Below are 21,320 nucleotides of genomic sequence, written 5' to 3' on the forward strand. Positions count from 1 at the left end.
AACTTCTCAGGCTCCTCCTCCCAGGGAATAAAATTACAAGTTGCTCCAAGCTTTCCGACGATTGAACCCCACGAACCCCTGGGAGTGGGCTCCGCAAAGGAGCCCCCTGCTCCGCCCCGTCCTCGCTGCCCTCCAGCTGGGGCCCTTGGAGGAAGTAGATGTCGTCCCCTTCGGCTAGGCTGGAAAGAAGCCAGAAAGGCCTGGGGCACTTGGGGGACTGGGGCTGGAGTTAGCCTGCCAGGCCCCCGGCCTTCTGCGCCTGCGTTCCCCCTAGAGAGAAGTCTGAGCAAATTCCATCCCCTTTAGAGCGGTGCCGCTGGGGACTGTGGGCACAGCTGGGTAAGGCCTGGGTCCTCCTCCTTGGGACTGGAGGGCTTGGGGGTCCTTTCTCCACGGACCCGCTCACTGGTTTGGTCAAACCTACACTGGCTCGGGTTCTATCCTTGTGTTGGGAAGGTCCCCTGGAAGAGGGCACGGCAATCAACTGTAGTAGTCTTGCCTAGAGAATCCCATGGACAGAGGAGCCTGGTGGGCTACAGTCTATAGGGTTGCAAAGAGTTGGACACTACTGAAAGGACTTAGCACGCACAGGGGTGGTTGTATTATAAGGGCTGCTGACACCAACCTGGGCCCTCTGTTCTCGCCCTGGGGAGACTTTGGAGGTTCCAATCCTAGCTATAGGAGACTTTGCCAAAGGGAGCTTTGCTGTGCCTCAGTTTCCTGTCCTGCAAAATAAATGAAACACCTTGCTCCAGGCTGCCTCTGAGCAGCAGAGCTTGGCAGTTGGTGGAAAGGGGCTCCCACATTTGCTTGTCTTGAGGCCGCCAGCTTTCGAGGAGAAGGGCCAGTTAGTACCGGCCGTCAGGGGACTGTTGTCGCCCCAGCATATGCTCAGGAAGGGACCAGTCTCTTCTCTGCACCCTGAGTCTGTCCTCACTCTTGTCTGCCCAGGAAACCAGTTTCTTTGTTCCCTGGGGATAGTCAGCCTCCAAAAAGCTGATTCGCACATGCCAAACTCAAATAAGATCAGTTGACAAGTGAGATTCCACTTTATTTACAGAGGCTCTGAGCAAGATAGCAGGTATCAGGCACTGACACTTCCTGCCAAGGAACGCCAATCCGTTCCACCAGGCTTCTCCGGGCCCCAACCACTCAGAACTTATAACTTATTCACATTAGAGGCTTGGTTAGAACCGGGACGATTTGGAGACATTACTCTCATCAGCAAGAGTATTTTCATTTTTACTTTGTCCCCAGCCTTGCAGGTTTGTGATTTGTATTTTATAGCTTGTTTGTGATTTGTTTTCTATGAATGAACTGCATGTGTCTTACGTGTGTGTGTCCTCTTCCTGAGCAGTCTGTGGCCCCCATGCCCCCTGCCCTTGTGCATTTGTGTAGATGGATCTGTGTTTGTGGGGCAGTGGGGTCTCAGTGTGCATGTGTGCCCAACTCTGGGGACTGGGCCCCTGTGATCCAAGCCTCCCTCCCTCTGCCTGTCCTGCTGGGATGTAAATTCTCTTACTGGTCTCTCCCTCCCTCCTGCTGGGGCTTGTCATAAAGGGCCAGGACACAGGGAAGACAGGATGGAGGCTGCTGGAAGATCCTCCATGGAGTGGAGTGGGGACAAGGAAGAATAGGAGGGTGGGACAGTGGCTTCCATTCCCCTTGAAGGAGTAGACTGGGGCTGGGGGCCCCTGAGAAAAGAGCACTGAGTGTCAGTGAAGCTTCTGGGACCAACGTGGCCACCCCACTCTAAGGACTCCACACAAAGCAGGGGTGGGGGGGGGGTGAGGGGGAGTGGGCTGGGATTGGGAGAAGCGAAAGGGAGGAGAGCTTCAGGGCTCAGTCCTGAGTCAGGGAGAAGGTGCATTTGGGATGAATCCTGGGGCAGAGAGACAGTCTCACACTTTAGCCCATGGGGTGGGGGGAAATAGATTTTCCCTGGGGAATTGGGAAAGTTGGCAATGTTGCCCACATGGGTTTTGCTAGACTGATGACATCACACAAAGTACATTTGCATATATACAGAGACTTATAGATCTGTGCACTTTACCCATTTTTATCTAGAAAGGGCTTCAAGCAGATGCACAATGAGGTGAGTCCTGAGGAAAAGCTTAGGAGAAAGATTCTGGTTTGAAAAGTCGTCTGTCTCCACAAGTCGGAGACTAAAGCAGCTGTTTTCTTCCAGAATAAGGCCCCAAGGGAGGCAGGTTTGGGCCTAGCCCAGGTCAGAGCCAAGATGGCTTCACCCCCACCGTGAGCTCCCCACCCTAGACCGCTGGCCCACAGGATGGGAAGGGCATGGCTAGCCTGAGCCACCGTGGGGAGAGGAGGGGGATCAGGCCAGAGGACAGAGGGGAGGACCAATGGGTAAGACATCTCCCTGGCTGGCTTCTTCCTGGGCAGGGCAGCAAGAGGGCAGGCAGCGGTCGGGCCCCACCCACTGTGGTCTAAGGCGTGTCTCAGGAGCCTCCCGTTGCAGTGCTATTTCCTGGGAGGGCTGGGTCCACGTCAGATCCCCTGGTGCTGACTGGTTTCACTTGTCATCATCAGCCCGAAGAAGCAAGGCCTCTGTTGGGTGGCACAGAGTGTGCTTAGGTGTGTTTCTGGTGGGATGAGGGATCAGGCCAGACATAGGCCACTTCTGGAAGGCATTGTAGGAGCTGGTGGCACTGGGCATTTGGTGGAGGGGTGCCGGGAGACCCTGCAGAGAAGTGGGGGAAGGGTGGATATTGCTTTGAGTTACAGCCTGGCCTGACCAGACTTGAAGACTCAGCCTCAGGAGCTGCAGAAGCCCCCTGGACTTTGCTTTTAGTTTCTTCCTCCCTTGAATGCCTAGTGGTCAGTGCCTAGCACCTTCCCTACCCTGTCCCAATGCAAGGGAGGGATCTAGGTTGGTTCCAGATCCAAGAGCTGCCTCTGGGGCTCCGTGTACCCTTCAGCCCATCCTGCTGTGTTTTCTCTGGCCCTGGTCCAGGTGGGCAGCATGAGCCAATTACAGGAATCAGAGCAGGGGCCCAGGCTGGATCTCAGCAACTGCAGGTAAAATTAGAAAGAGAGATTGGAAACGTTGACTTTGGCCTGTCTGGGGTACAGCTCTGATGTCCAGAGCATTCAGTGTTCAGATGTCTGAATACCTTAGAGCTCTCGAAATCCAAGATTCCCAACGCCAAGGGTGCCAGAGCTCTGAACACCACAGCGAACCCGAAACCTAGAGTTCCCAGCACCCAGAGGCCCTAAATGCCCAGGGCACCTCATGTCTAGGCCTCTGGGGTTCCTAACATCCAGCGCTCTGAGTGCCAATTCACTGGGAAGGAATCTGGAGTTGGGGGAGTGGTGGCCCTGTTGACCCAGGTCCCTCCAGTGACTGGCACTGTCTGAGGAGAGGCTATCACGGAAGCTGGGCCAGGGGTGGTGCTGGAAGCAGCAGCGATGCTTCCCTGATGCTCTCATCCTGTCCTGAAGTGGGATGGAGACTGGTGACTTTTCCTCCGGTCCCTCCCCACCCCATGTCACATGACCTGTGTAAGTGAATGTCCACTTACTCACCACGTATGAATGTACATCTACTCTGTGCTGGGAACTGTGCTGATTTCTAGGAACTCAGCCCTGAGAGGAAAGGAACTCCTGCATATGGGAACGTGACCATGTGTATGTCACGTGCTGGTGTGAGACAGCATGTCTCTGAGGCCCACGTGTAGTCAAGGGCTTGGCTGTGAGAATGAATGGCTGCTGGCCTGCGAGAATGTGGATGTCAGGCTGTGAGCACAGACCGTCAACAAGTTGATGTGTCTGACGGTCAAAGTGAGTCTGACTATGTCTCTCCATCAGGCCATCTCTGCCTCACTGCTTTTTTAAGGGGTGGAGGTAAGGTCTCTATTCCGCCGGATCAGGCCTCCCTGTGAGGAGCAGGAGGCTAGTTCTGGGCTAGAGCCTGACACCCAGAGCCGTCCTGTTGACGGATGAGAGATTCCTCCCACTGCCCCTGCCCCTGCTGAACCCAGAGCCTCCTTGGATTGGGAGGAGTGGCTATAAGTGGAGCAGCCAACACCAAAAATAGCCATCCACCCTGGGGAGAATCCTGAGACACCACCCCCTCCTCCCAGTCCAGCCCAACCCAGCTTGCTGACCTGGAGCCTGGGTAAGGCTCCTGTCTGACTCTGCTTCCCTGGGTCCTGTCTGAGTAACCCTTTCAGACTGGGAGGAGGAACTAAGCCATGATGTGCCTACCAATGATGACATCACAGGGAGCTGTGACATGATGGGGAGTGACACTGGGCCCCAAGTGGGTGGTGTCTGGCGGCCCGAGTGGGTGGGTCTCCATCTGCTGGCAGCACCCCACAACTCCCAGCAGCTGAGGATGGCGAGGCTGGATAAGGTTTACTGGGGGGCCCTGCCTTATCAGTCTTCCCCACATGCCTGATAAGCCGCTTACCCATGGACTAGCTCAGGGAGCAGGCCGGGAGCAGGCTGGAAGAGGGGAAAGGGTCAGCTGGGGCTGGCTGAGCTCCAGGGCAGACAGCCAGGGTCAGGGAGCCATGGCAGAGCCCCAGAAAGGGGATGGGAGGGGTCCCCAAGACAGCCATGGCTGCCTGCTTTCTTATCCCAGAACTTCCACTTGATAGCCAGGTAAACCAGAACCTCGCTTTCCTCAATATCCCTCAACAGAAGACTATCAGTAGCGGCTACCAATCACAGTACTGTTGTGGGGATTAAATAGGGTGAAGTAGGCACGGAAGAGGGCCTGGTACATAGTGAGTGCTCATCCTCCTTCTTAGGGAAGGCCAGGATCCTATCAGGGGCCCACCTGGCCCAGGAGCAGCCCTCGGCTGGCCTGAGCCTTGCTGGGGTTTCCAGAGTCTGTGCAGCCCCATCCCCATGCCATCCCAGTCTGCGCTTGACTCCAGACTCCCCAGGAATCCTGGGCTTCCTGGCAGGATTTCTTTCCAGTGCCCGCACTGACATCTTGGAGCCCTGGTGCCCTCTGGTGACAAAATCCATCCATGGCAGTTACAGCTTATCCCTAGGATACATCTGTCCAGACAAAGTGCTGTCTTTATGCCTGCCTCACATCATGTTTCCAAGGTAGGAATTATCCTCATTTTCTAGAACTGAGGCTCAGGCAGGTTACATAATTTGCCCAAGGTGAAAGAACTAATCTAAGTGGCAGAACCTGAGCTTGAACCCAGGTTGGCCAGTCTCCAAAACCTATGCTCTTACCTTGCGAACAACATACACACACGGTCATGTGGCGACCCAGAGTTTTATGTGCCATACTGATAACTGGATTGCAGCGATGCCTGGGTGTGTGCTCATTGAAATTCTTCAACTGTGAATACAAAATCGTGTGACTTGGTTTTGAGCACAGTGAGGTTGGGTGTTTGACCATGGAGGTGTTTTGCGTGGCTGTATGATTGTATTGTGTGAGTGTAACCATAGTTAAGCTGGGCGTTTATGTTGTGTGAAATTAGCCATGGCAAAGTGCAGCTGTGTGTGTGTGTGTGTGACTGTTGTCGGGGGGTGTGTGGCTAGCTAGCGAGATTGTGTGGGGGAAGCTGACCGAGGGCCCTGAGTTCCCAGCACCGCTTGCCTTTGTGGTCCCAGAACTGTGTGTGCTCACCATGACACACTTGATGGATGGCTCAACATGCCTGATACACTCCCTTGGGCCTCCCAGTTCTTAATCCTCCCCTCTCCCCCACTTTTTTTGGAGGAAGTAAAGCAAATAGTGCCGCCAATGGAAGTGGCTTTCAGTTTTTCCATAGGATATTTGTGAGAGCGTTTTATAAACCTTTGAGTGATAACTCCTTTAAAAAATCATTTAAGAAAAAGAAAAGTAGATATAGTTATTCTAATTCTTTCATTTGAATTCACGTGTCAGTTCTTATCCATTCTCCAGGTCTTGGCAAAAATGATGTTCATAATACTACTAAATTGTTCTTTTCCATTTTCACTTGGTTGATATTTGCACTGATGACACAGAGCAGCAGCGGGTAGGACTGCTGGCACCCAAATAGGAATCAAGGCATGGCTCCCAACTGTACCAGCAGTCTCTCTCTCTTTTTTTTCCCAGCCACTGTGCGAGCTCAGTACAAAAAAAAGAGAAGGAAAGGCCAATTTTGCTGTTGATAAAGCAACAAAATTATAAATTTTATTAAATCTCGACTCTTGACTACATCTGACAAAGGGGAAGTGTGCATAAAGAAGTCTGATAGTTATCTCCAGGAAAAGCACTCAAAACGATTGAGTTGTGAGCCGAAAGTCACTTTTCTCACTGACTGGCTACTTTCACTTAAAAGAGCATATGACAAAAATAGTTATTCAGACTTGAGTTTTGGGCATGATTTTCTCAAAAGTGAATGGAATGAGCCTGTCACTTCAAGGGAAGAAAACTATTAGTGTTTTGGTCAGTGATACAATTAGAGCTTTCAAGTGAAAATTAGAGTTTGGAAAACTTCCATCTGCTACCATGAGTTTGAAAGCTTCCCAAGTTTGATGAGATTGGTAATGACATTAATGAACGTACAGGATTTTTTGTTTGTTTGGATTTGTGTTTTGTTGGTTGGTTGGTTGTTGGGTATTGTGTATAATGAGATGTGTCAACATTTGGAAGAGCTGATAACTAACTCAGTGAGCCAGTATTTTCCGAATGACCAGGGTACAAGTTACAGAAACGTGCACAGATAAAAGAACCATTCAAAATGCAAGACGGACCAGTGGATTTTAATAGAATATAATCGGTTCGTTGATATAGTTTCAGATTCCACACTGTCACTAATGTTTAAGAAATGACACCTGTTGAGTTTTGGTGTAGTATCAGAGAGGAATCCGTTCAGTTCAGTTCAGTCGCTCAGTCGTGTCCGACTCTTTGCGACCCCATGAATCGCAGCACGCCAGGCCTCCCTGTCTATCACCATCTCCCGGAGTTCACTCAGACTCACGTCCATCGAGTCCGTGATGCCATCCAGCCATCTCATCCTCTGTTGTCCCCTTCTTCTCCTGCCTCTAATCCCTCCCAGCATCAGAGTCTTTTCCAGTGAGTCAACTCTTCGCATGAGGTAGCCAAAGTACTAGAGTTTCAGCTTTAGCATCATTCCCTCCAAAGAAATCCCAGGGTTGACCTCCTTCAGAATGGACTGATTGGATCTCCTTGCAGTCCAAGGGACTCTCAAGAGTCTTCTCCAACACCACAGTTCAAAAGCATCAATTCTTTGGCGCTCAGCCTTCTTCACAGTCCAACTCTCACATCCATACATGACCACAGGAAAAACCATAGCCTTGACTAGATGGACCTTATTCGGCAAAGTAATGTCTCTGCTTTTGAATATGCTATCTAGGTTGGTCATAACTTTTCTTCCAAGGAGTAGGAAGAAAATTTCATGGCTGCAGTCACCATCCAAAAATAAAGTCTGACACTGTTTCCACTGTTTCCCCATCTATTTCCCATGAAGTAATGGGACCAGATGCCATGATCTTCGTTTTCTGAATGTTGAGCTTTAAGCCAACTTTTTCACTCTCCTCTTTCACTTTCATCAAGAGGCTTTTTAGTTCCTCTTCACTTTCTGCCATAAGGGTGGTGTCATCTGCATATCTGAGGTTATTGATATTTCTTCTGGCAATCTTGATTCCAGCTTGTGCTTCTTCCAGTCCAGCGTCTCTCATGATGTACTCTGCATAGAAGTTAAATAAGCAGGGTGACAATATACAGCCTTGATGTACTCCTTTCCCTATTTGGAACCAGTCTGTTGTTCCATTCCAGTTCTAACTGTTGCTTCAGCCACAGCAAACTAAAAGACTATAGTTGTGAAGTGGCTCACCCGCGCTCGACTCTTTCTCAAACTTTTTCGACTGCAGCCCTCCAGGCTCCTTTGTCCGTGGGATTCTCCAGGCAAGAATACTGGAGTGGGTTGCCATTTCCTTCTCCAGGGGATCTTCGCATTCCAGGGACCAAACCAGTGTCTCCTGCGTCAGCAGGTGGGTTCTACAGTGCTGAGCCACCTGCGAAGCCCGAAAAGACTATTAATTTCTCTCTTTTCCAACTACATATATTGTGAAGCTGAGTTTCCTTCACATCTTGCAACCAAAACCATTTACTGCAATAGATTGAATACAAAAGCAGGTATGAGAATCAGTATGAATCAGTATGAATATCAATAGATAAAACTCAAACAAAAATTTTTGTGTCCTCAATTAAAAAAAAAAACCTTTTTATTTTATATTGAAGTATAGCCAATTAACAATGTTGTGATAGTTTCAGGTGGACAGCAAAGGGACTCAACCATAGATATACATGTATCCATTCTCCCCCAAACTCGCCTCCCATCCAGGCTGCCACATAACATTAAGCAGATTTCCCTGTGCTAGACAGTGAAAGAAAGTGTTAATCATTCAGTCGTGTCTGACTCTGCAACCCGCGGACTGTAGCCCTCCAGGCTTCTCTGTCCATGGGATTCTCTTGGCAATAATACTGAAGTGGATCGCCATGCCCTCCTCCAGTGGATCTTCCAGACCCAGGGACTAAACCTGGGTTTCTTCCATTGCAGGCAGATTCTTTACCATCTGAGCCATGGACCTTTAAGATTATACAGTAAGGTCCTCAATTACTTTTAAGTGTAAAGGGTCCTAAGATGAAAAACTTTGAGAACCACTGAATTAGAGTTTTACTTAAAAAAGGACAAAACTGTATTTTAAAACTTGCTAAGAAACTAGATCTTATTTGTCCCTATAATAATAATGATTATATAAAATGATAGAGGTGTTAGCCAATGCTACAATGGCTATCACACTGCAATATATAGATGTATCAAATTAATATGTGGTCCCTTTAAATGTACACAAGGTTATATGTTAATTTTATCTCATTTTTTTAAAAAAAGAGACTTTATTTTTTCTTTGTCATTATTAATGTACTATTAAAGAATAAGCTTCTTTGACTGCTTCCATCACAATGCAAAAAAGTCACAGATTTTCAGCATTTTCACGGTGTGCCTGGTGGCATTTTCTTTCCCTTGTGGAATGTTCACCTTGTCACCTTCTCCCTGTACAACCTGGTCTTCCTTCATGAGAAGAAAAATTGATCCCTCAGTAGCTCCTGCCTCCAGGAGTGATGACATTGGCAGGTTGTCTGGCTGGACTGTGTGTAATTACTGGAGCTCTTTCTCATCCCATCTCTTCTGTTTCTAAACACCCTTTTAAAAAGTGATTATTTGTTGAGTACTGTGTTAACTTTATATTTTTTTCTCATTTAATCCTCACAATGATTCTACAGGCTAGAAACTATGTCATTTTATAGGTAAGAAAACTCAACCTCAGAGGGGTTAGGAGAAGCCTCTAGGAATGGAAATGACTTTAAAGCCCTTTTAATTCACACATTCAAAAAGTTGCCCAGCTGAATCTGGTACTTGAACAATTGTTCTTAGTAATAAATTACCACTGAAGGGAGACAGGAGCACAGATCTGTACCCGAGCCCTGAGGACGTTTGGGTCCTGGCCCCGTGAGACGCCCCCATGCTGAGAGCATGTCTGAGCCCTGCTGATGATGTCTTGCCTGGACTATTTCCAGAAGTTTTATGCCGAGCCTTCACCCCCACATTCTCTCCAATGGTCTCTCTCAGCCCTTACCTGGGGCAACAGGCTTGAGCTCCTCACTGCATCTTATATACCTGAGCCCTGTGATCCGCCATCACACCAGAACCTCACTTCTGGAGCTGAGATCTGGGTGGGTTCAGACTCCAGGATTCTGGGTGGGTTCAGACTCTTTTTAGGGAGCAGCAGAAGTGGGGTCTGGAGGGTGAGGGCAGTGGGTAGAGATGGTGTGTGAGCCAAGAGAAGCAGGCATGGAGAGGAACCTTGGGGCTGTCGGCCCCCAGCCACAGCCAGGAATGTTCTCAGACAGTGCTGACCTCTCACCCCAGCCCACTTCAGCTCAGGATCCACAGCCCCCACCAACCCCACTTCAAGGACCAGCAGCCGCCTCTGGAGCAACTGGGGCATCACCATAGCAACCAGGCCAGACAGGATGGGAGTCGGGTGGGGCTGCTTTAAAGTCTTTTATTGCTTCAAAACATAGGCCTGTTCCTCTCAGCGTGGTCATGTTCAGGGGCCCTGAGGACTGGGAGATCCAGACCAGCAGGGACCTTCCGCTCCCCACTGTGTCTCTCAACTCAGGAAAGGAAGTTTCTGTGGTCTCAGCCAGGTCCTTGCCAACACAATCCAAGAGGAAATTCAGGCTCTCTGTCCAGGCCCTCCCCTCCCCAGCACTCTGGATGCTGGTGAACAGTATCCTGCGGGTGTTCTGGTGGCAGAGCTGGAGGGGAGGCAGGGGGAGGGGCTGACCCCTTGCCTCTGCCCCTCTGGGCTGAGACGCATTAGGGATGCGACCTTGTCAACCGAGTACCTTGATGGGAGGAGCAGGGGAGTGACTGTGCGAGGCGGGGGCTGCTCAGGGCTCGGTGACCTAGCCAGAGGCCTTGTGCAGGCGATTAGCTGTCACGCTGGGCCTAAGCTCCTTACCCTCGGAACTCTAGCCTCTGCACCCCTAAGTCTAATGCAGAGGTGAGGGTAGGGGGAAGGCCTTGATAGGTCTCCAGTGACCCATTTAGCGTAACCAGCTGTGGCCCCGGGGGTCAGGCCTCTCTCCGGCCCTGTCTCTGTGAATCTCTCTGCTTCTGGGACTCCTCTGCCCACCTTGCCTTGTGTGGTGCCTTTGTGTTTTGGTCTCCCTGACTCCACGTGTCTTTTGTGTCTTGTCTTTGTGAAGAGCTGTGTGGCCCTGATTCCCTGAAACTCTGGTGGGTTGACAGAAGGGCACGAATACCACTAGGAAGTGGGCTACAGAGACCTCAGTGACAAGGCCGTGGGTGACAGCAAGTCTTTGGAGACACAGACTGGTTGGTGACGTGAGGTCTTAGCACAGGGTCTCAGGGGGTAACGCGTGGCTGGTGGCCCAGGTTTGAGGGACGTTGGGTTGTTTGTACGCACAGATTGGGTGACTCTGAGTTGTGGCTAACACAGGATCTGGTAACTCAGAGAGCGATTCAAAATGAGTTCTTGGGCAGCCAAGGGACAGCACTGGTTCTTAACTAGGGCAATTGGTCCCTCCCCTCCAGGGACATTTGGCTGTGTGTGGAGACACATTCGGTCGTCTCATCTGATGGGAAGGTGTGCTCTTAGCCTGTAGCATGCAGAGCCAGGATATTGCTTCCCAGGCCATGTGCACAGGCTGGTCCCACACGCGGACCTAAATGTGGGGGCCAACTCTGAAACCCGACTGCCAAGCTGAAATCCTAGCCCCTGTCCTCTGCAACTCTGGATGAATCTTTTTATGTCTAACGTGGAGTACCCAGGCAGTACCCTTCTGGAGTGTTGGGATTGCTGAGCTGACTTTTGTCAAGTGTTTAGAATTGGGCCTGGCACAGAGTAGGTGGTGTTTTTTGACTCAGGCCTGGAGAGAACAAGGGTAGGTTTAAATTCTGTGACTCAAATGTTCTCTCCCTTCCTCGTTACGGTGTCTACTTCAGAAAGGCTTCTTCCATCAGGAAAGCACATGGCCGAAAGCGCTCCTGTCTTATAGTTACCGACCAGGTTCTTGGCCTTCCTTGTGGGTCAGTCCCTAAATTGTGTACGCCTCTGCAACCCCATGGATTGCAGCACGCCAGGCTTCCCTGTCCTTCACTATCTGCTGCAGTTTGCTCAAACTCACATCCACTGAGTTGGTGACACCATCCAACCATCTCATCCTCTGGTGTCCCCTGATCCTGCTCTCAATCTCCTGCCCTCATCAGAGTCTTATCCAGTGAGTCAGCCCTTTGCATCAGTCAGCCAAAGTACTGGCCTTCCTTACTCAGTAAAAAATAAGAGACCAGACAAGAAATTCAGGCAAGGGCTTTACTGGGGCTTCTACTGCAGCAAGGGGAAACGAAAACAAATAAGTTTCCCTTGCTGGCTCCCTGAGCAGGGAGGGCAAGGTGGTTCCGTGCATGGGGTGAAGTTAGGGGTATGTCAGGGGCTGGGCCAGAGGGGTGGCTTGGGTGGTTTGCCCACCCCTAGGTGCTGTTGAGTGCAGGCGGCATGTGGAGTACCCTGCTTTTGCTCCTGACCCCGGCTTTCGTTCCCAGCTCTTTAGAAGTGGCAGTTGGGTTTCTGGCCTTTTTATATCTTGTTGTCCATAATTTGCCCTAACTGCATGTGCATGGGTATTTCTCATGCCTAACAGTTTCTTTGTATTTTTGTTGCTCCAGGAACGTTTGTCCAGATGCAAGCATTGCAGCAAAGGGTCCCAGGTCCCAGGTCTCAGTCGGTCTCTTCATGTCATGCAGGCATAGTTATTTCTGAGGAAAAGAGACAAATACCTATACATCCCAAAGAAATGGCTCTGATAGGCTAAGTCTGGGTCACCTGACCACCCACGTTTTGCAGAATACCATGTAAATAGATTAACTCTTCTGTTCACCAGGAGGACTTCCCTGCAAGCTTAGCAGTAAAGTATCTGCCTGCAATTCAGGAGACCAAGGTTTGATCCTTGAGTCAGGAAGATTGCCTGGAGAAGGAAATGGCAACCGACTCCAGTACTGTTGCCTGTGAAATCCCATGGACAGAGGTGCCTAGAGAGCTATGGTCCATAGGGTCGCAAACAGTCAGACATAACTTAGCAACTAAACAACAACAAGAACAAATTTTTCATGACAACTCTCTGGGATAGAACTCTTACTTTCCTCTTTTAACAGCTAAGGAAACGGATGCCCAGAGGTTCAGTAACTTGCAAACCCAAGATTGGATCAAGGCAGTCTGGTTTAAAAAGATGCACCTTTCCGTCACAGTCACCATCTTGAATGTTTATGTTTAGATATATCAGGTTTTATTTTAAAATGTGCAATAAGAAGCAACATTGTATTTGTTCATAAGATGCAATCACAGAAGCATTTTCATTACAAACAGTTGCTCATTTTTCTTTTCCTAAGATAAAGCAATTGCATTAGTCATTAGTCATCTGGTGTTTTGAGTGGGCTAATGAGAGAATGGTTGTGATTTTCTTGGTGAGAGAAAACAATAAGAGCTGGTCCTGGGGTGAAGGGTGGGGTAGAAGGGAGGAAGGGCCCTTGGTGATGAGCAGGACTAAGTCTAGATAGAATCTGGCCTGGTCTTGAGATAGGTGCCATGGTTGACAAATTCTTCGGATGATGACCCAACCTTTCAACTTTTCACGAAGCACTGATAGGGTTACAGCACAGTCAAGTCAATAATTCACTAATAATACATCTGCTGTCTGTTGCACGCATCTTGAGGGAAAGAATGCCTGCATTATGAGAGTTGTCTTGCCCTAGAGCCAAGGGTGCCAGACGAGGGGCATAGATGGATAGGTGTGCTACTTACATTCTTATTCATATCACTTAATCCTTCTTAGGTGCTTGGTATAAGGAATAATCAGATGAAAGCATGTGAGTGGGTTGAATAGGAAGAGGAAATTTCCCTTGGGGAATTCAGCATCAGAGGTGGGGTTATATTGCTCTCTAGTGGACACTTTGTGAATTTACACAATATCAGACTGGATGTGGCAAGTTGGGTCTTTTTGTTTTTTGTTTTTTGTTTTTTTTAAACCAAGAGGTTGGTTTCCAGAGTGTTTGGGAAGCCGGCCCATAAGAAACACTGTGTGTGTGTGTGTGTGTGTGTGTGTGTGTGTGTTGGGAGCTATGCAGCTTCGCCTACTTCACCATGCAGAAATCAGGAAATGGTTAGAGAAGAAAGATGTGGGAGTAGTTGATGGCAATAACCCAAGGATCTTATTTAAAATGTGAGAAAACCAAAGCCTGTGGAGATAGGAACTTCCCCCCCAACCCCCACCCTCCACCCCGCCGCCGGCTTGATGTGGACTAAGTAAGATGATTTAAATAAGAAGGCACAGCCAGTAACTTTCCAAGCAGAACTGGATGTCTGCCTGGGTGATTCTAGATGTCAGTTAAACTGAGAAATACTCCAAACCCACTGATTCCCTTGATTCACCCGAAACAAGAAATAAAAAGTGCTGTGCCATTATTTAATAAAACAAAACAAAGCAAAACAAGAGAAGGACCAAGAGATAGTATACCCACAGTAAATAAAAGGACGTTTTTGTCAGGATGGGAAAATAGAAGGGTTTGGGGGGAAGGGCGTGTAAGAGGAGATGAGTTAGAGATTTCATCTTAATGGTGAATATTTTTGTCTTTAAATATATGTTTAACTTTTTCTCCTTCTGAGAGGGTAGCACACTCTTTGTTTCCAGTGAGAAATTGTCTTTGATCCAACTGGATTTAGAGCTAGTTGGTTAAAAATTAGTATCTGGGGATTTAGAAAATATTCTGTTCGCTTGAATGGCTTCTCTTAAGTATGTAAATGAATTGCTCTATTATGAGCCTAAATTGCTCTTGGCAAAATTGTCTTTATGTGTTTAACTGGCCAAGGTATAATTTGTTTCATTTATGAACGCAGTAAGATTTATCTATGAATTAAGAGACATTGAAAAAGCTGATTTATTCTGATAAAGATGTGAAGATTTTTTGGTTTTGTGTGTGCAAATAATCCATTAGTTTAATAAAATTTAATTGAAATTTCTCATTAATACACCATTATAACTTGAACACACCTGTGCAAACATAACTTTTTTAGTCTGTTCTGGTCGTAATAAAATACCATACATGGGGAGGTTCAAACTGCAGGCATTTATTTGTCACATCTCTGAAGGCTGGGATGTCTAAGATCACGGTGCTGGCAGATTCAGTTCTTGGTGAGAGCCTTCTTCCTGGCTTCCTGGCTTGCAGAAAGTCACCTTTTTGCTATGTGTACACATGGTGGGGAGGGACAAAGGGAGAGAACGATGGAGAGAGAAAGTTTTTGGTTTCTTCTCATAAAACACGAATCCCATTATGGAGGCCTCGCCTCATGATCTCTTCTAAACCCACGCACGTACCTCCCCCAAGCCCCACCTCATAATGTAACAGAGAGCAAACTTGACTCCATATTGGAGCTATTGCTTTAGCTCTAACCTTTGTGTTCTGTTTCCTGTGCTCACTCCTGCTGGCTCTGCACCCTGGAAAGGAATGCCACCTACAGCCTGAAACACACATCCTAGCTCCTTTCCAGGGCTCTGACTCCCAGGCTTGACTAGTAAAGATATCACAATTTTCACTCATATAGAGATAATTTTTCTCTTTTGGAGATTTATAGGAATATGGTGACAAGACCTAGAGTAGACAGCTACAAGACCAAAGGATATCACATTCCCCCTGGGATCTGGTCAGCACCAAGAAGTTTGCAACAACCAGCCACATCCCCTACCCTTTCAGTATAAAAGAAGCCTGAATTCTAACTCGGGTAAGATGGGTCTTTGGGACACCTGTCATGTGATGAGCAGTATGAGCTTGGACTCGGTAACAATATCATTATATTAGGGGTTAGGGTTTCAACGCATAAATTTTAACACATAAACACTGAACTGAACTTGAGCATAAATTGAGGGAACACAAACGTTCAGTCCACACAGTAACCATCCAGGAAAGACGCTCCTGATCACTACCTTCTCTGTCCTTCCCAAAGCAGCCGCTACCCTGACTTCTGACCCCCCACAGCAGTCTTGCTTGTTTCTGAACTTTTTATAGTTAGAGTTAGACAGTATATATGCTTTTGTATGTGTGAGATTCATTCATGTTGCGACGTGTAATAGCAGCTTATTCGTTCTTATCGCTGTAGAGTATTCCATTGCATGAATACACAACTATTTATTCATTCTAGTTTTTCAGTTTTTGATGACCTGAAAATATAAATATTTTGGTACACGTACCTAGGGTTGGGGATTGCTATTTCCCTGCATTTGCATACATTCAACTTTAACAGATATCATCAAATGGTTTTATAAAGCGGTTGTAGCAATTTACACTCCTACCAACAATGTGTGAGAGTCAGCCATGGTAAAAGTATTTATCCCACAGAAACTGGCAACTTCTACAAATCACGCTTTCTTTCCTAGTGAGCCAGTTGTTAAACAGTTACCAGTATACCACTGCCAAGGAGAAGGCAATGGCACCCCACTCCAGTACTCTTGTCTGGAAAATCCCATGGACGGAGGAACCTGGAAGGCTGCGGTCCATGAGGTCACTAAGGGTCGGACATGACTGAGCGACTTCACTTTCACTTTTCACTCTCATGCATTGGAGAAGGAAATGGCAACCCACTCCAGTATTCTTGCCTGGAGAATCCCAGGGACGGGGGAGCCTGGTGGGCTGCCGTCTATGGGGTCGCACAGAGTCGGATACGACTGAAGCGACGCAGCAGCAGCAGCAGCAACCACTGCCAACATCTACTGTCACAAAAACTTGGTGTGTTTTTCAATTCTTGGTATTATCAGTCCTTTTTTCCCCTCAAAAGAAATAATTTTTAAAAATTTAGTTCAAAATTTTAATTGAATGTGTTTTAACTCTTTATTTTTTAAAATATAAATTTATTCATTTTAATTGGAGGCTAATTACTTTATAATATTATAGTAGTTTTGCCATACATTGACATGAATTCGCCACAGGTGTACATGTGTTTCCCCTCCTGAATCTCCCTCCCACCTCTCTCCCCATCCCATCCCTCAGGGTCATCCCAGTGCACCAGCCCCGAGCACCCTGTGTCATGCATCGAACCTGGACTGGTGACTCGTTTCACATACGATAACATACATGTTTCAATGCCATTCTCCCAAATCATCCCACCCTCGCCCTCTCCCACAGAGTCCAAAAGACTGTTCTATACATCTATGTCTCTTTTGCCGTCTCGCATATAAGGTTATCATTACCATAAGACAGAATTTAGAGGTATTATTTTTATTTTATTAAGATAAAAACTAATATAATATTGTAAATCAACTATTCTCTAATACATTTTTTTAAAAGATCAAATATACAAGCAATCAGATATCTTTTACTTTTTATACACATATATCCCTCAAATTTAAAAATGATAAACTTATTTTTCAGTCTTTTCAAAATCATATATACTTTTATGAAAAATTTAACTTTTATTGACTCAGCGAGGCTTTTTTTTGCTCTGCAGCATTCGGGATTTTCATTCCCCAGCCAGGGGTTGAATGCCATGCCCCCTGCATTGGGAATGCCGATTCGTAACCACTGGACTGCCAGGGAAGTCCCAAAACCATATATTGTAATGTCAAGGATGAGGAAAAGCCAGGACCATCTTACATCATTGGTGCAAGTGTTAACTGGTACAACGACTTTAGAAATCTCCCACAACATTTCCTAAAACTAAGCATACATATACCCCTGACCCGCAATTCTCCTCCTGAACATGTGCCCAATGGAAACAAGTGCTTCTGTCCACCAGAAGGCACGGATGAATGTGTTCACAGCAGCTGTCTTCATGATAACCCGCTCTGGAAACAACTCGGAAGTCCAGCAGCAGCAGAAGGAGGGAATACATTGTGACGTGTCCATACAATGAAATATTACACAGCAACAAAGAAGGAACGATGCATGGGCAGTATAAGCACAGCGGTGAGCCTCACGCGTGAAGTGGAGTGAAGTGAAGTCGCCCAGTCGTGTCCGACTCTTTGCAACCCTGTGGACTGTAGCCTACCAGGCTTCTCCGTCCATGGGATTCTCTAGGCAAGAGTACTGCAGTGGGTTGCCATTTCCTTCTCCAGGGGATCTTCCTGACCCAGGGATCAAACCCAGGTCTCCCGCATTGCTGGCAGACGCTTTAACCTCTGAGCCACCAGGGAAGATCACATAATGTTGGCCAAAATAAATCAGATGCTAGAGGCTATGCTGTATTATCCCAATTATAGGAAGTTAAAAACTGGCACAACTAACCAGCACAGTGGGAGAGGCCAGGTAGAGGTCACCCACGGAAGTGGTACTGACTTTCAGAAGCCATGAGAGAGTCTTCTGCAAGGCTGGACTTATTCTATTCTTGATCTGAGTGGAGATTATATGGGATATATGTATTTAAAATTGATATTGTACTCATCACTGTGTCTAAATCATATGCCAATAAGATGAAAAAAGTCATGTAACTGCCTGCTCTTAAGAGAGATGTTACTGAGTCAGATCTTTACGCCAAGTGCAGCTTTAGTCTTATGCTATATTTTGTTGACATTGCAGTGTAACATGAAAATAGTCTTTGTGGTTAAGAGTGAATAATTCGTGATATCATGATTGTGGAAAGACTCTTAAATAAACAATCATTAAAAGACATACGTTCGTCATAAAAATTAATGCAGAAAGTACTAAAAAAGTTTTTTTTAATTGCCCCAAATGCCACTACCCCAAAACAGTCATCTTCAACCTACTTCAATATCATTTCTGACATCCTTGAACTTGTGTATGACCCACTGTGTATATTTCTATCACATCTTGTCAACATAACTATAGTAGCCACATTACTTGGATTGATTATTAATGTCTGAATATTCAATTTCAAATGCGTTATTTAAGATGCAATTCAGTGAAAATGTACTTCTCTTGCTTTATATGTTGAAATTCCACCAGTCAGTTGAAGTATAAATATATATGTAATTTTTCATGAGTAAAGTGCTATAGTAATTGATGATGATTTGAAAGCTGTTGATTGTATACAAAAACACTGACAAAGAACTCTCAAATAATTTAATATGAAAATAGGTTGATAGTTACTGTAGTTTTAAGAGAAAGTATGTTAACTAGGTATCTTTAGAAAGAATTTTATATTGTTTACAAGTCAAGAACTGTTATGGTACTGGCACAAAAACAGACACAATAGATAAACAGAACAGGATAGATAGCCTAGAAATAAACTCACGCTCTAATGGTCAAGTAATCTACAACAAAGGAGGCAAGAATATACAATGGAGAAAAGACAGTCTATTCAATAAGTGGTGCTAGGAAAACTGGACAGCTACATATAAAACAATGAAATCAGAACATTCTCTAACACCATATACCAAAATACACTCAAAATAGATTAAACATCTAACTGTAAGACAGCATACTATAAAACTCCTAGAGGAAAACATAGGCAGGGCACTCTCTGATGTAAATTGCAGCAAGGTTTTTTTTTGATTCACCTCCTAGAGTAAAGGAGATAAAAGCAAAAATAAACAAATGCGACCTAATGAAACAAAAGCAAAAGAAACCACTGACAAAATGAAGACGACCTACTGAATAGGAGAAAATATTTGCAAATGATTTGATCGACAAGGGATTAATATTCAACATATGTAAACAGCTCATACAATCTGACATCAAAACCAAAAATCAAACAACCCAATTTAAACGTGGACAGAAGACCTGAATAGACATTTTTGGAAAGAGGAAATGCAGATGGCCAACAAGCCCATGAAAAGGTGCTCAATATCGCTAATCAATCAGGGAAATGCAAATCAAAACCACAATGAGATATTATCTCAAATCTATCAGAATGTCTATCATCAGAAAAGAACATAAATAAAAAATGTTGGTGAAGATGTGGAGAAAAGAGAATCCTTGTACACTGTTAATGAGAATGTAAATTGGTACAGTCGCTGTGGAACACAGTATGAAGATGAAGGCTTCTCAAACAACTAAAAATGGAACTACCACATGAACCAGGAATTCCTCTCCTTGGTATATATCCCCGCCCCCCCCAAACAACACTAATTTTAAAAGATACATACATCCCAATATTCATAGCAGCGTTATTTATTGCAAAGATGTGGAAGCAACATAAGTATCTATCAACACATAAATGGGTAAAGAAAATAGAACTTTATAGATGTGGTATATATACCACATCTCAGCCATAAAGAATGAAATTTTGCCTTTTGCAGCAACATGGATGGACTTGGAAGGCATTATGCCAAGTGAAATAAGTCAGACAGAGAAGGGCAAACGTTGTATGATACCACTTGAAGGTGGGATCTAAAAAACACAACAATCTAGTGAATATAACAGGAAAGAAGCAGACTCACAGACCCAGAGAACAAACTAGTTGCCAGTAACACTGTCTGTAAGAGAGAAGGGAAAAAGGAACAATTCATACGCCCACTGACCACAGAATGTATAGTTTCGGTGTATTCACACATGGAATACTACACAGCAGTAAAAATGAAAATGATATTCCTTTTTGTGCCACAACATTGCTAATCTTCATAATTATAATTTTGAGTGGAAAAGCAAGTGTCAAAAGACTACTCTTTTCACTAAGATCGAAAGTAAATAAAACAAAACAATATCTTATTTAGACATCAACATATGTGATAAAACCCTCAGATAATTGTGACCTCTTGGGGAAGGCATGAGTATTGGATGGGAGAGGAGTACATGGTAACCTAAGTTACTGATAATAGTTTAGCTCTTGGGATGAGTACCAAACTCATGGGTTCTCATTATATTATTAAAAAAATAAAATCAAGAAATGAATAGTCCTCACCATATTCTCACCCCCAAGGATGCCAGACTCCCACTCCCTTGAGTGTTTATGGCCGCATCTATTTTTGGTGTGAATCATTGTATTGGTCAAAGTGCTTTGTGCCAACCACAGAATCTAATACTCAGTTTAAAAAGAAAGGAATGCATTACAAGGTACTAGGTACTGGGTGGGCTTCCCTGATAGCTCAGTTGGTAAAGAATCCATCTGCAATGCAGGAGACCCTGGTTCAATTCCTGGGTTGGGAAGATCCACTGGAGAAGGGATAGACTACCCACTCCAGTATTCTTGGGCTTCCCTGTGGCTCAGCTGTTAAAGAATCTGCTTGCAATGTGGGAGACCTGGGTTGGATTCCCTGGAGAAGGGAAAGGCTACCCACTCCAGTATTCTGGCCTACAGTCCATGGGGTCACAAAAGAGTTGGACCCAACTGAGCGACTTTCACTCACTCAGGTACTGGGTAAAACTGAATTTTTAGAGGCAATAAATTGTGGCTGATGCTAATTATGAATAATGAGGCTTTAATTGTGGCTAATGCTAATTATGAATAACGAGGCTTTCATAGGGTGGGGTCCCTAGAACAGAGTCTGCAATGGAGATTTTTTAAAAATATTTTTTATTACTATTTTTTTGCTGGGTCTTTGTTGCTACGCGTGGGCTTTCTGTAGTCTCTCAGAACCATGGGCTTCCCTGGTGGCTCAGAGGTTAAAGCGTCTGCCTGCAATGTAGGAGACCTGGGTTCGGTCCCTGGGTTGGGAAGGTCCCCTGGAGAAGAAAATGGCAACCCACTCCAGTATTCTTGCCTGGAGAATCCCATGGGCGGAGGAGCCTGGTGGGCTACAGTCCACGGGGTCGCACAGAGCCGGACACGACTGAGCGACTTCACTTTCACTGTTCACTTTCTGTAGT

At 46.0% G+C, this 21,320-nt stretch overlaps 1 long non-coding RNA gene across 3 annotated transcripts in view; it reads left to right on the forward strand.

Moving 5' to 3' along the window:
• Window positions 1-1,150: 1,150 nt before the first annotated feature.
• LOC138440152 (uncharacterized) overlaps window positions 1,151-21,320 on the forward strand; it is a 28,680-nt gene continuing 8,510 nt past the window's right edge. Inside the window, exons 1-3 of one of the 3 annotated variants that reach the window (XR_011256938.1) lie at window positions 1,151-1,265; window positions 15,191-15,345; window positions 17,065-18,224. This is a non-coding gene — a long non-coding RNA (uncharacterized lncRNA). Of the gene's footprint in view, window positions 1,266-15,190; window positions 15,346-17,064; window positions 18,225-21,320 lie in introns of those variants that run through there. The other 2 variants (XR_011256934.1, XR_011256935.1) reach the window with 2 other exon arrangements.

Source organism: Ovis canadensis, chromosome 1 (assembly GCF_042477335.2).
Source record: "Ovis canadensis isolate MfBH-ARS-UI-01 breed Bighorn chromosome 1, ARS-UI_OviCan_v2, whole genome shotgun sequence".
Taxonomy (NCBI): domain Eukaryota; kingdom Metazoa; phylum Chordata; class Mammalia; order Artiodactyla; family Bovidae; genus Ovis; species Ovis canadensis.